This window comes from Bos javanicus, chromosome 21 (genome assembly GCF_032452875.1).
Source record: "Bos javanicus breed banteng chromosome 21, ARS-OSU_banteng_1.0, whole genome shotgun sequence".
NCBI classification, from domain to species: Eukaryota; Metazoa; Chordata; class Mammalia; order Artiodactyla; family Bovidae; genus Bos; species Bos javanicus.
In genome coordinates, this window is record NC_083888.1 from 54,254,610 (window position 1) to 54,270,209 (window position 15,600).

At 38.0% G+C, this 15,600-nt stretch overlaps 1 protein-coding gene across 1 annotated transcript in view; it reads left to right on the forward strand.

The window, feature by feature from the left end:
* Window positions 1–3,656: 3,656 nt before the first annotated feature.
* PRPF39 (pre-mRNA processing factor 39) overlaps window positions 3,657–15,600 on the forward strand; it is a 34,999-nt gene continuing 23,055 nt past the window's right edge. Inside the window, exon 1 of the mRNA XM_061395022.1 lies at window positions 3,657–3,747. The gene's annotated coding sequence lies outside the window, so the exon portion shown is untranslated. The remainder of the gene's footprint in view (window positions 3,748–15,600) is intronic.

Consider the following 15,600-nt stretch of genomic DNA (forward strand, 5'->3'; position numbering starts at 1 on the left):
TATTAGGTATTGATCTATACAGGTATTGACCTATCACCTTCACCTGTTATACTTGATGCAATTTTGACCTATCTCTATTGACCTAACAGTAGACCTGGGTTATAGTTACAATTTTACGGAAAATTCTCTGTGTGAACTTGCGCAAGCCACTTGCCAGATACAGGCCTCGGTTTTCTCATCTCTGACCTGTGAAGACTAGACTAGATGATTTTTCAGGTTCCATTTTGCTCTAAAATTCTGTGATTTTATGTTGTAGTTTAAGATCACTTTATTACAATTGTAGACTATCTTTATTCTTTTTTACTTCTTGTGTCATTAACAAATGTATACATTTGTAATGTATTTGGCTACTTTTTAAATTGTGGTTCTTTATCTGTAATTTCTGAGCACAACAGTAAAAAAAAAAAGTTTGAAGCTAATCTGAAAGGAGAGTAAACATGTGGCTACTTTTCCTGTATTTATATACACTTTTAAAATTACAAACATCTAAAATTCATTTTCTTCTAAATGTATTTTATTATATGCCTATTATTTAGGTCGAAAGTTAGCAAACATTTTCTGTAAAACACCAGAAAATAAATATTTTTGGTTTTGTAAGCCACACAGATTGTGGCATATTCTTTGTTTTGCTGTTTTTTTTTTTTAAACAATCCTTTAGAAATATTAAAAAGTTCTTAGCCTGGGCCTCTGACATAGTTTGCCAGAGCACCTGGCCTAGACTTTTGACTTCACTTGTAACTCTGAAATCACCATTAAATTTTGCTTCACCCTTTATGATACTTAAAATAGTTATAGATTCTAAGTTTTATTAATTTTGACCATTGCCCTTGTTTCATTGAAAATGTGCCTACTAAAGTTACACTGATTGTTGGATCTATTGAAGGTAAATTTTAGATTTGAGGCCAAAGAAGAGCACTACTATATACATAAACTTAGTCATCCATTATTTTCAGTAGATAAGACTTTGAATTTTGCATTGAAAAAATTACAGTAAGTATATGACTATTAATAATGTGGAAACATCATGCAATCTGTGTGTTTTTGTTATAAATAAAATAGCCATAACAGAGCCCCACACTTTAAATATTTTTCTCTATATTAGCAACTTGATACTGAGCATGCAGAAGTCTAGCATTCTATTGCCAAGTACTGTTACCAATCTGGAAGTCAAAAAGAATTGGAGACTGATGGAACTGATAGAACTAAAGAAAAGCTGAAGGTGTAAATGAAGTAAAGAAATTTTTTTTACAAGCTGTGATAGTGATAAAGTCGAACCCCACCAGCACTGCAAATCAAAAAATAAAAGAATTTAAATGGCATGTTTACCCAACAGAATCCATAGCATATATTTATTTAAAATGTTAACCACAGGACAGTGTTCACAATATGTTAAAAGGAAAAGCCTAATTACATGCATACAGTGTCTCTATTTATTGAATAGACACACACATAAGACAGAACTGGAATTGTATACACCAATATGAGAATAATGGTAATCTTTGGATAAAAAGTTAATTTTTTCAGTGTACTATTCTGCAATTTTTATTTTTTTCAGAAATGAGCAACATGTATTGCCTGTGTAATAAAATTTAAATTGCATAAAATCTGAAATTAAAGGTAAAGAGAAAATAAAGAGAGAAAATCAAAGTGCTTAGGAAGGTAGTGATATGACTAGAAGGAAGATGAGAAGAAATGGAAGCAACAAATTATAAACAGCATTAAGACTTTGATTTAGAAAGCATGGATTTGAAACCCAGTTTTACTTGTTAAACTTTACATGTATCCTGCAGTTGGGGTGAGGTACAAAATTAACATGGGATTTTGTATGAGAAAGCATTTGTAAACTCAAATTCTACCTAAAGTTAATTTTCCCAGCAGCAAATGAAGTTGAGGAAAGATGGGCAGAAACCTATAGAAATCTTTATTGCCAAGATAAGCTAATCCTACTTACTTTGTTGCTGGTTAGGTTAAATAGATCAAATGAAGGGGAAATCATTTAAGTACTGTATCAACATTAATGAATTAAAGTCTCATAATGTGTACTGTAAAACAGTACCTAAACTCTTAATTCATACTTAAACTCTTCTGTGGGCGACAATGGGGTAAACATAGATTTCAAGGGATTAAAGTGAATTGTAGGTTTAGCAAAATAGTTTTTTTTTTTTTTCTTTTTAAATACTGGAGCATGGAATGTTTGATTCAGTGCTATGTAAAATTAAGACAATGGTGTGGTACCAAATTATGACCCAGTCTTGAATGTGCTGTTCACCTCTGTGTATCCTGGGTGCCTTGGCCTATACTGGGCACTGACTGAATAAATAGTACTTGAATAAAATGTTGAATGTTATGTATGTTTGAAGTATAGTGAGCCATGTTTTCAAGGGTTGTGCTGAATAAATTTGAAAACCAATAGAAGACAGATAGCTGGTCTGAAACACCCATCTGAAGGCATCCTGTGGCAAATGGATTTCATCCAATGTTCCAGCCTAGTGGATTGATAAGGTACGCCTTTTCAATGTGTTAAAAGATTGGGAGGTTACGGCAAGTTTCAACAGGAAAGAGGGTAGTGATCGACTTCCTAGGCAGGGCTCAGACCCAGATTCTAGACAGTAAAGGTCTAAAGAATAGAAGCACTGAGAATTGAAAGAATAGGTCTGAAAGGTACTCTCAAGGCAGCCTTGACTAAACTGATGACATACTTAGATTTGGAACATAAAGGAGTCAAAGTTAATATAAGTTTCTCACTCTAGAGACGTGGATGGTGATACCATTAACTGAAACGGAGAATACTCCGAGGAAAAGCAGTTGGTGGGGAAGAGAGATAAATATAATGCTTTCGGACCGCTGTGAGAGAAGTTGACTCTGAAGGCAGAGTTCTGAACTCATTCATTCATTCATTTATTTGCCACTGCCAGGTTTGTGGGATATAAGTTCCCTCAGCAGGAATTGAACCAGGCCTTCAGCAGTGAAAGTGCAGAGTCCTAACCACTGGACTGCCAGGGAATTCCTGGGAGAATTCTGAATTTAAATTGCAGTTTTAATTTACTAAGTCTATGACCAAGAGGATAAGAGGAAAGGGAAGATAGAGAAAAGGGAAAAAATACCCAGCTGGCATGAACAAAAAGGACATTTTTAAATTGATGCTTATTGTTTAATCATTAAGTTGCGTCCAGCTCTTTCGCAACCCCCTGGACTGCAGCCCAAAAGGCTCCTCTGTCCATGGGATTTTCCAGGCAAGAATACTGGAGAGCGTTATCATTTCCTTCTCCAGAGTCCAAATATCATCGTGAGATTTATGAGTTTAAGGCTGAATTTCTGTCCATTTTTAGGTAGAGGGGTGAATTTTAGGCAGTTGTTTGCCCAAAAAAGAATAACAGCATTTTCTTTGGCGGGGTGGGGCGCTGTCTGTGTTTAAGATCTGAGGTACGAAAAGCCCTAAGGACCCGCTTTTTGTTTGGGAAGTCCAAGTAGAGGGAACGCCGCATAGGAACAGCGGCCGGGCCCTCAAGGCAGCGGGGCGGGGCCTGCCCGGTCCACCTCTCGCGGAGGGCGAGACCTGCGTCCTGCGGAGCCACGTGACTCCCTCGCCTCCGGGGGCTCTGACGCATGCGCGCCGTGCTCTCGAGGAGGAGGCTGTGGTGCTGGTGGCGACTGCTGTGTTTGTGGGGACGGAGAGTGTTAAAGTGCCATCTTCGACTCAGCTGGCCCAGACTGTGGCTCATGGAATTCAGTGGCATCCATCGTCAGGTCAGCTGGGGTGGGCGCCTTGGAATTAGCCGAGGGTGGGGGGTAGGGGGTGGGGGGGGCGTTCTGATACGCTGGTCTGGAAGGGGCCTGCCTCGTTTCAGGCCGCGCTGGGGCTGCGGCCTCCCTCTCCCGCCCTGTTTTGAGGCCTGACTTGGCCTCGCGGCCCAGCTGTCCATCCCTTCTCATTCCCACCTGTTGGGTGGAGCAGTGCGAGGTTTCTTTTCTTAGACCATTCGTTTCTCTCCCGGCGCCTTAGGACGGGCGGGGAATTGTGGGCCTCAACTTGGATTTAGGAAGCGCGTTGGGGGTAAGTCTAAAGCCCATGCTTTCGCGAGAGCTGGGAACCAGTGTGGTTGGAACGACTGGAAGTGGAAGGGACCCAGAGGTTTGGGAGAATGTGATATAAATTGGGTAAAACTTTCAGGCGCCTTGTAGGGCGCGTTTCGCGTTCTGACTGAAGACACACTCTAGGACTCTTGAGTCACAGCACCCCAAAGATCAGTTAAAGCTTTTGGCAGGCTAGGATGGAAGCAGAAAAACCAGTGTTTATCTTTTGTAGCCAGAGACCAACACTGCTGTTTTTCTCGTTCTAAAAATCACATCTTCAGTTAGTATTATGTACTATATTTATGCCAACTAAAATACTACTTTTAAGTTTAACATTCCTGTTCAGAAATACTTAACACTTTTTTACGGTTGTAAAGGTTGAAGCCTGAAAAAGCATTGGAACTTAAGTATTTTGGGTTCTGAGAGCTAGTAAATGGATGGAAAAACAAGCGAATACTGTCAGGTGTATTCTTCCCCTCCCCCCACTCTAAAGTTGCAGAAGTTGGAATTTTTCCACTGTTTGGCCGCTGGTGGGGATAATGTTAATGAAAGGAGTTCTGCTAAAGAAGACAAGTTCTCAAGATTGTGAACTCTGGAATAATTAGGGGTTACCAAAGATGGCTAATTAGTAGGTAGTATGAGATATTTGAAGTGAGAATTGAAAAGCGGAGTTTTTTTAGTGTCATGATATTTGGAAGTGATTTTACTTCCTTACCTATAATTGAATACGAAAAAGAATCTTATAAATCAAATGATAGAAAGTATGTGTGGCTTTTTTTCAAGGGAAAGATTAGTGGATGTATAAAATAGATCAACAATAAGGTTCTTACTATATAGCACAGGAAACTATGTATCAATCTTGGGTAATAATGTAAATAAAAGAAGAGAGAGAAGAGACCCTTCTGTGGTGTGCCAGCAAATAATACCACATAAAGTACAGGATTTTAAAAAATTTCTTGAAAAACAGCCAGAGGGGGAAGAAAATAATTCCAACCAAATTATAATTTTTTTTTCCCAAAAATATGAAGATGGTGCAAACATTTATGTAAATGAATAAAGTCCAGTTTCTGGAATGTAGCAAGTGCTTAATATATGGAAACTTTAAAAGGTCAATCTGTATAAACATTCTGCTCAGCCTCTGAAAACAGTTGCCAAAGCCAGTGATGATGATAGTCTGTTTTTTTCCAAACATTTTGAGTCTTTAGATTAGCTTATCTGTGGATGAGGCACAGAATGACTTAAGGATTGCAAAGGTAGTTGATTTGTAGTACTCAAACTCCTGACTTTCAGTCCTTAGTGATGACTTCAGATTTTTATATGTTCTATTTATGAAAAGAATAATAAATGATATGATTTTGGTACCTCTGTCAGTATAAATGCCTATAAAGAGATTAAGATAATAGATCAGATTTCTCATTTTTAATTGAGTATTTCTCATTTTTAATTTTATTAAAAATTAATTTAAGTCATCCTCCAAAAGAGCTTTTAAATGTTAAGATGGTATATTAAATTCTTAGATAAATGTATCTCATAACTGAACTAAAACTTAAAATGTATGATGTAGAACTCTACTTTTTCATGTACTGCTTATTCAGATTTAATATATCATTTTTCTCTTACACTTGTAGACTTTATGCATCTCATTACAGTTTTATATAAGAGAGTGCAAAGTAGTAAAAAGGCGTGAGTTGAGAACAGGAGGAAATTTTTGTTACTCTGAGAGAATATCATGAGCACAGGCTCAGGCATGAGCGTGTGTTGTCCTCTGTAAATGACAATAAGGAATACTGTTGGATTAATACCTTTGGAAAGTTAAGTTGGGACCAGATAGATCACTCAGTCTTTCAACATTTATTGTGCTATTGTATACTAGACACTTTCAGATTCTGGGGACATAGTAGTGAATGAAACCAGGGGCGCTGTTCTCAGTGAATTTACTATTCCAATAATAATTAATTTATGTGTAGCAGTGTTTTTCCATTTTTTTGACTGCAGCCCATAATAGGACGGAGAAGGCGATGGCCCCCCACTCCAGTCCTCTTGCCTGGAAAATCCCATGGACGGAGGAGCCTGGTAGGCTGCAGTCCATGGGGTCGTGAAGAGTCAGACACAACTGAGAGACTTCCCTTTCACTTTTCACTTTCATTCACTGGAGAAGGAAATGGCAACCCACTCCAGTGTTCTTGCCTGGAGAATCCCAGGGACGGGGGAGCCTGGTGGGCTGTCATCTATGGGGTCACACAGAGTTGGACACGACTGAAGTGACTTAGCCACTAGCCATAATAGGATGTACATGTAACATTGCAGTTCAATAATCTAGTAGTCAGATTCTGTGTGTATTTCAACAGTGTGCCCTTAATGTGTGCAATGCACTCTGATTTTTTTTTTTCTTTAAAAAAAATAAGCTGGTGCAAGGCATTCTGAAGTTTGAAAAACATTATTCCAAAGGGAAGATAATTATATTGTAACATAACAGTGTAAATGAAGAGGATAGTTAATCTTTATAGCAAGGTATGTGTGATTATTTGTGCATGAGGCTTAGAAAGGTTAAGAAACATGCTCAAAGTTCCCTAATGAGTAACTAGGCCAGATCTTTAATTCAGTTCTATCAGGCTTTAACCCAAATGTTTTATTATACACCTTCCCAATTGTTATGAGACTTTGTGGCTCAGACGGTAAAGCATCTGCCTACAATGCGGGAGATCTAAGCTAGGTTTAGGACTCTGGGTGGGGAGGGTAAGGACTGTGATGCTTTTTTACTTAATAAACAGTGGGTTAGGTGTGTATCATACCTCCATGTGTACTGTATCTCCATGTATCGGTAGACCTGAGCCTTACTGTGAAGGAATTTATAATCTAGAAAGAAAAAGACATTGAATGAGTATCACAAATGTGATTGTGTGCCGTGGAAGAATGCTGTGGAAGCATCATTGGGGGAAATAAACTTATTTGGAGGGTCTGGGAATACGTTTCAGTCAGGGATGTTTAAATTTGCCCAGATTAGTTAGTGGGCTTCAGTTGGGTTGAAGGCTTTGAGTGGGGTAGAGAGTTGGGGCAGCATTCCAGACAGACGAAAAAACTACATACACTCAGGTCCTGAAGCTGAAATGAGCTGACCTGGAACACCCAACAAAACTAGATGGATGTGATATGTTAGAAAAAGGGCAAGAAGAGACAGCCTTTCAAGGAGAAAGTCATCATTACTGTTGGATACAGTGAAGAGTAGATCAGAAAGATGAATCAGAACATGTCCAGTTGGATTTATAAACAAAGCGATTGTGACTTTGGGAGAATTTCAGAGTAGTGATAATCCAAATTTAAGGGTAAATGGAGGATATAGAAAATCACTGTGGACAGTGACTTCAGCCATGAAATTAAAAGACACTTGCTCCTTGGAGGAAAACAGTGACAAACCTAGACAGCGTATTATAAAACAGACATCACCTTGCCAGCAGTGGTCCGTACAGTCAAAGCTATGGTTTTTCAGTAGTCATGTACAGATGTGAGAGTTGGACCATAAAAAGGCTGAGAGATGAAGAGTTGATGCTTTCAAATTGTGGTGCTGGAGAAGCCTCTTGAGAGTCCCTTGGACTGCAAGGAGATCAAACCTAAGGAAATCCTAAAGCAAATCAGCCCTGAATATTCATTGAAAGGACTGATGGTAAAGCTGAAGCTCTAGTACTTCGGCCACCTGATGCAAAGAGCCGATTCACTGGAAAAGACTCCAATGCTAGGAAAGATTGAAGGCAAAAGGAGAAAGGGGGCGGCAAAGGCAGGATGCTTAGATAGCATCACCGACACAGTGGACATGTATTTGAGCAAACTCCGGGAGATAGTGGAGGACAAAGGAGCCTGGTGTGCTGCAGTCCATGAGGTCGGAAAGAGTTGGACACAACTTAGTAACTGAACAACAAGGAGGGTGTAGTGTAGAGATAAGCTTAGACAGCTTCAATGTCTTTCTGTTGTACTTGAAACAAAATCTAAATCCTCAACATAGCTTATGATTGTCCTTTGTTTGTTCTATAAGTTTAAGCTAAGTTACGTATATTATAAATTTTTATATAAAAGAGAGGTATTTTTACATATTTGAAGGGTAATGGAAGTAATCTAATATACTAAGAGAAACTGATAAGGAGACCGTGAAGATAATTTAAGAAGCAACATGTTTGAGAAGATAGGTGGGAGAAGTGATCCAAGTCATTAGTTCAGAGTTTGACCATTGATAGCAGCAGAGATACTTCATCCATTGTGACCAAGGGAAGGAGGAAGACAAATAATTGTTATGTATTTCAATTTTTATAGTATGCTTAGGGGAACACATACTTTGAGAGCAAAAGGGAAGGAAGATTATAAAAGAGGTGAGGGAAACACAGGAAAACACGGGCAGAATACTTTTTGACATGAAGCGGTCCAGGGATTGAACCCGTGTCTCCGGGAATTTTTTTTTTCCCCAATTATTTATTTGTTTGGCTGTGTTAGGTGTTAATTGCAGCCCATGAGATCTTCATTGCAGTGCACAGACTCTCTAGTTTTGGTTCTCAGGCTTTGTAGTTGTGGCACACAGGCTCCAGAGCTTACGGGTTCAGCTTAGTTGCTCCGGCATGTGGGAATCTTCGTTCCCTGACCAGGGATAGAACCTGTGTCCCCTGCATTGCAAGGCGGATTCTTGACCCCGGACCAACAAGGAAGTCACAGCAGGTGGATGTTTAACCTCTGGACCACTGGGGGAGTTTGACATTGCTTTTTTTTTTTTCCCGCTCAACATTGCTTTTTGAAAATAGACCTTTAGGGACTTCCCTGCAGTCCAGTGGTTATGCTCCCAGTGTAGGGGGCATGGGTTCGATGCTTGGTCAGGGAACTAAAATCCTGGAACCTGCAAAAAATGATAAAATAGGTGTTTACATGAGGTTTACTTTGATATACTTAGTAAAGACAAATTTTAGAAGAATTCAAGTCAAATTGAGGGATGTTTAAGCAAATCCTTTCATACTGTCTCTTACTGATATGTTTTTCTGTGAACATGGCAAGCAAAGCAGTTATCTCAGAACATGCTCTTTCTGCTGCCTGTAATTTTCTTCCTCTAGATAGTTGCAGGACTGGCTTTCCTGCTACCTCATCCTCTCTTTTATTTTTAGCACTTGATACCACATATATATAAGAAATTTACTTAGGGAAGAAAGCCTCCATCTCCCCACTGTAATGTCTGCTCCTTGAGAACAGGGATTTTGTTTTTTCACAGCTAAATTGTCCTTCTCCATCTAGTATAGCCAGCAAAGAACTGGATGTTCATTATTTGAAGAGGGTAAAACCAGAGAAGTTAGCATAGCTGGTGGGAGGTGGGGCAGGGGTGAAGGGTCTTAGTGAAAATGGGGACTTGAAAGGAAGTCTGTGTTGAATGGTGCGATCACAAGCCTGGTTTGTTGTCTTTGCTCCCAGAATGCTTGTTGCCTTACTCAAGTTGAAACATTCTTCTTTGGCAAAACATAACCCAAGGGAACCTGTGTAGAACACTGACATTTAATGGGTTCTACCCTCAAAGAATGCCATCCTAAGAATTCCCAGTGGAGACTCTGAGCTTTCACTGCTAAGGTTGCAGCTTCGATTCCTGGTTGGGGTAATAAGGTCCTCTGAGCTGTGCAGCATGGCAACCCACCCGCCCCTGGCCCCAAAAAAAAGAAAAAAAAGAATACCATCCTGCACTGAAGCCCACCCATTGTCAGCTTTGTCTGGTTTGTTTTCTACTGCCTCATACTTATTCTTGAACAAAAGTTTGAAGATCACTATACTTGAGAGATCAAAACAAGTAGTCAAAGACACTCAGAAGAGACAGTGCTGAGAACAAGAGAATTTAAAGTATATTCTAGAAATAGCAGGAGATACTGCACCCGTAAAAAAGGAATATTGATTATTCAGAGAATAAAGAAAATTATATTAAAAACTCAGTAACAGGGTTATCACAGAGTAGAATAAGTGAAAGGAATAGAAGAAAAATGTGGGATAAGATACGTAGAGGATCAATCCAGGAAGTCCAACACCTGAGCAGTGTGGATCCAACAGAGAAAACCAAGAGTAGAAAATTATCAAATAAATAATAGATATAGAATGTAAGAACTTAATGATGTAAACAGATTAAAATAGGCCTTCCAAATGAATGCCTTGCAGAATCTTTGGAAAAGACTCATCTTAAGGCACATCGTTAAGCAATTTCAGAACATCTGGGATAAACAGAGAAACTAAAAGCTTCCAGGGAGATAAAAACAGGTCACATGAAGAGGATAAGAAATAAAAATGTCAGATTTTCTCAATAGGGACATCAGATGGTAGGAAACAGTGAATAAATTGCTTTAAAACTTTTAAGAAAAAAATATTTTCATTCTAGAATTTTATACTCATTTAATTATGAGGATTTTATTTATTTATTTATTTATTGGAAAAAATAATTAATTTTGTAATTAAAAAATTACATCCCAGTACCATCTCTCATGAGGATTTTAGAATTGGAAAGTCTTACCTTTTTTCACCCCACATATCTTTTTTCAGAATTACAGAAATGATTCTCTACAAGAGGGAGTAAATCAAGGAAGAAATAGATTTTGTTATAAATGAGATTCACTCCAGGGGATAAGTGAAAGGAATTCTTAATATCAAAATGAAGAGACAATCCTAGATAAGACGAGCAAATTTAAATTGTTGCAGAAGGTTAGATGGTTTCAGAAAGGATGGCACCAGAAGGGGAAATGGGATTGATAAGTATGAGTGACAGTTTTAAAGGACCTTTATAAGGTCTCTTCAAGGATGTGGAGTCAGTTTTCAAAGGCAGTGAAGCATATGAAAATGATAGATTTAAAGAGGTAGAAGCAAGGAAATGTGATTGTAGTATACAAAGTAGCTTGAAAAAAATGTTTGCATAGGCATACTAATGTAAACCTGAATATTGATTGAACCCCAGCCAAATAGAACTACATTGGAAGCACATGAGAGGAAGATTGTGCATATGTATTTGGTATAATAATTAAACCTATATTTTATCTAATAGATGGCAAAAAATATCTAAAATTGAAAAGTCAGGAAATAAAATATTTTCAGATGAATACTGTGTTGATTACCACCAGTTTTTTGACGTCAAAGTCAGTAGGTTTTTTTGCACCTCCTAAAGTCTCTGCACAACAAATTCTAGATGCACTGTAAAGTTCATTTTTATTTTCCTTGTTAATTTTAAAGTTGTTTAGCCACTAAGTCATGTCTGACTCTCGCAACCCCACGGACTGCAGTCCACCAGGCTTCTCTGTCCATGGGATTTTCCAGGCAAGAATACTGGAGTGGGTTGCCATTTCCTTCTCCAGGGGATCTTCCCAACCCAGGGATTGAACCCCGGTCTCCTGCATTGCAGGTGGGTTCTTTACCACTGAGCCACCTAGGAGACAATTTTAAAGTATAACATCTTAAGTTTGGATAATACTTTCCAGGAACTTGTTTTAAGTGATCTCTTCATTTATGTGAGTTTATAGTTTTAGGACTTTGACATGCGTTTATCTCATCTGATGTTCTCAACGGCCCTGTGCAGCAGATAGTATAAGTATTACTTGTCTCCTTTCGAAGTGAGGAAAGTAAGACTGACTAGAATCTCATCCTTTTAAGGGAGAGAAGTAGGACTCACCCTCCTGTACCCTCTTGTAATATTTACTGTGCTAGTAATGAAAGAACTGAAAGTTCTGATCCCTAGTCTCTGGGATTTCCTCTTTTCTAATTGAATTATAGTTTAGCTATCTTCTTCCATCAAAAAATTTTTTGCTGTAGTAAAAACACATAAGATAAAATCGACCTTCTTAACCTTTTTTTTTTTTTTTTTAAGCTGCACAGCAAAGCAGACTTGTGGGATCTTGGTTCCCGTGACTAGAGAGTGAACACGCACCCCGTGGTGGAAGTTCGAACTCTTAACCACAAATCACCTGAGGAAGCTTTAACCATTTATAAGTGTACAGTTAGTAGTGTTGTGTATTTTCACATGGTTGTTTTAACAGATTTCCAGAACTTTTTCATTTTATACCCATGAAATTATACCCATTAAAACAACAACCCCCCTTTTCTCCATCTCTAGTCCCTCATAACCACCATCAGCTTTCTGTTTCTATGAATTTGACAACTCTAAATACCTCATATAAGTAGACTCATGTAGCATTTGTCTTTTTGTGACAGGCTTTTTTCACTTAGCATAATTTCCTCAGGGTTCATCCATGTAGTGTATGACAGGATTTCCTTCATTTTAAAGACGAATGATACTCCGTTGTATGTGTATATCACACTGTATTTATTTCTTCATCTGTGTTGGACATTTGGGTTGCTTACTCCTTTGACTGTTTTGGATATGTGGCTGTGAACGTGGCTATACAGATAGCTCTTTGAAACCTGGCTTTCAGTTTGACCATATACTCAGAGGTGGGATTTTGGATTTTATGGTAGTTCTATTTTTAATTTTTTGAGGAAACCCCATTTTGTCTTCTGTATCAGTTGCACCATCTTATAATCCCACCATAAGTGCACAAAGGTTCCAATTTCACCTCATTCTTGCCAAAACTTGCTTCCTGTTTTATTTATTTTTTGATAGTAGCCATCCTAATGGGTGTGAGGTGATATTGTGAATTCCATTTGCATTTCTATGTTAATAAGTGAGTGATACTGAGCATCTTTTCATGTGTTTCTTGGCCATTTGTGTATCTTCTTTGGAGAAATGTCTGTTTAAATCATTTTTTTCATTTTTAATTGAGTTTTTGTTCATTTATAGAAGCTCTTTATTACATGTATTAACTACTAATCAGATATAAGGTTTACAGATGTCTCCCCCTATTCGGCCATGTGCCTTTTATCTTGTGCCCTTTGATGCACAGGTTTTAGTTTGACGTAGCTCCATTTGTCTATTTTTGCTTTTGTTGCCTGTGCTTTTGGTATCATAGCCAAGAAAGCATTGCCAAGTCCACTTTCATGAAACTTTCCCCCTATGTTTTCTTCTAGGAGTTCTGTCCATTTGGGGTTAATTTTTATATATGCTGTAAGTTAAGGGTTTAGCTTCTTTTTTTTTTTTTTTTGCATGTGACGATCCAGTTTTCCCAGCACCATTTGTTTAAGAGACCGTCTTTTCCCCATTGAGTAATCTTGTAACTCTTGTCCAACATTATTTCTGGGCTTTATGTTTTTATTCTATTGGTCTGTTTATGCTAGTACCACACTGTTGTCTTCTTCCTTTTGATAATTATTTTTTTACAACTTTGCCGTTTTATGTCACAAGTTCAAAGTTAATGGTTGTTGTTAAGAATATACTAGTACTAGTTCAGTTCAGTTCAGTTGCTCAGTCGTGTCCGACTCTTTGCGACCCCATGAATTGCAGCACGCCAGGCCTCCCTGTCCATCACCAACTCCCGGAGTCCATCCAAACCCATGTTCATCAAGTCGGTGATGCCATCCAGCCATCTCATCCTCTGTTGTCCCCTTCTCCTCCTGCCCCCAATCCCTCCCAGTTAGTAATTGCCATATTATGAAGTATATGTTAGAATAACTTATTTAAAAATAACTTTAGTGTGTTTTTCTTTTGGTCCTGTGATTTTCGAAGTAATCAGAAAAATGATCTCCCTGAGGACAAGGCTGATGTTCTTAACTCGTTTTATAACACTATAATTGCAGGGTGTGGAGTAGTTGATAGTCTGTGATGATGCAGGGGTGTGGTAAATTTGCTGATTCCAGAAAAAACTTAAGTCCCACTTAAGTATGCAGTTAGAATAGGGCAGGTAGTAAATGACTCAGAATGTATCAATGAACAATCTTTTTTTGTTTGTTTTGGCAGTATGCTTTGAAATAAAAAAACACAAAATAATGACTAATTTATGTCTGGAAAATTAATCTTCAGTAGTGTCTTTTCTTTAATGTAGGGGACAAAAGAGACCAAAATAAGTTGAAAAGCTTCTGTGCCTTTTCCTAGGATCAAAAATGGTAAACCTGGAAAAGTTTATGACAATAGTCAGTAATGCAGTAGAAGGAAACTCTTTTTTCTAGATTTGATTGTTTATTATTTTTTTCAAATTCCTCTTGTTCTGCCCTGCTTACTTTCATTTCACTTTCCCAATGCAGGCCCTCTTCATTCTGATCAATCTTATCTCCTTGTCTTGGAACCAATCCTAATTTCCATCTTCTTATCTGTTAATAAGAAAGGTTGTTCTGTCAAGTCATGTGGTCTATTTCTTATTTTGAAATAATTTATAATTCTTTTTCTACCCACTCCAGTACTCTTGCCTGGAAAATTCCATGGACTGAGAGGCTCCTCAGAACCTGGTAGGCTACAGTCCATGGGGTTGCAAAGAGTCGGACACGACTGAGCGACTTCACTTTTCAAAATGAAGACTAAATTCTGTTTTGTAAAGTTTTGCTAGATGCCTATGGTTTTCAATAGATTTCTCTAAATTTTGACTTGTTTCATTTGAAATTTTATATAATTGCTTTGCATGTTTTTGATCTCTTTTCAACTAGTTCATAAGCCTTAGAATGAAAACTATCTGTGTATTCTCTACAAGGAATGTAGTATATTGCTGGATATGCCATCGAGTAGTGGGAACTTGTTGTCCGCACCCAACCTCTCCCAACCTCCTTTTGTCTTCACCCCTTCTCTACCTCCTTTTAAAAAATATTCCCCAGAGTTACCTGGCTATAACTAATTCTTTCAGTGGCATTCAGCCTCAGATTCACTTGATCTAACATTTTAAATTTATCCTTTTATTGGGAAAAATTTTGCTTCATACTGCATTTTGAAATGTAGTATAATACTACTACATTTTAAAATCTGGAGTTCAAATCTCCATGACAGTCTAAAAGATGCCCTCCATACACACACAAAAAATATATGAATAATATGGACTGAGGATGTGAAATAGCATTTAAGAAAAAAAAGAAAATAGAAATTCAACCTCCTTGTAGTTAAAGAAATGCAGATCAAAATGAGGTACTACTTTCTGTTTTTCATTTTTAATCAGATGAAAAAAATTAAGTTTCTTGATACCTAGTGCTAACGAGGGGAGATGGAAAAATGAACATTCTCATGCATTGTTTATGGGTTAGTTAGGAGTGTACTTTTCTGCAAGTAATAGAAAAACCCATCTATTGATAATAGTTTAAACAAATAGGGACTTACTTTCTCTTGCAGTATAAAGTTGGCATGTTAGCAGTTTGATGATGTCAGGGCTGGCATTTCTTCATTTTTCTGGCCAGTCCTTTTGACTTTGTTAATATAGGTTGTTTCAGATATGTTCACATTCAAGGTAAGAATAAAGTGGTAGAGCCTACACTATTTGCTAATTGTCTTTTTTATCAAAAAAGCAACATCTTTATAAGAGCTCTGCAGCAGATGCCTTTTTCAGTCTCATGCTGCTGCTGCTGCTGCTAAGTCGCTTCAATCATGTCCAACTCTGTGTGACCCCGTAGACGGCAGCCCACCAGGCTCCCCCGTCCCTGGGATTCTCCAGGCAAGAACACTGGAGTGGGTTG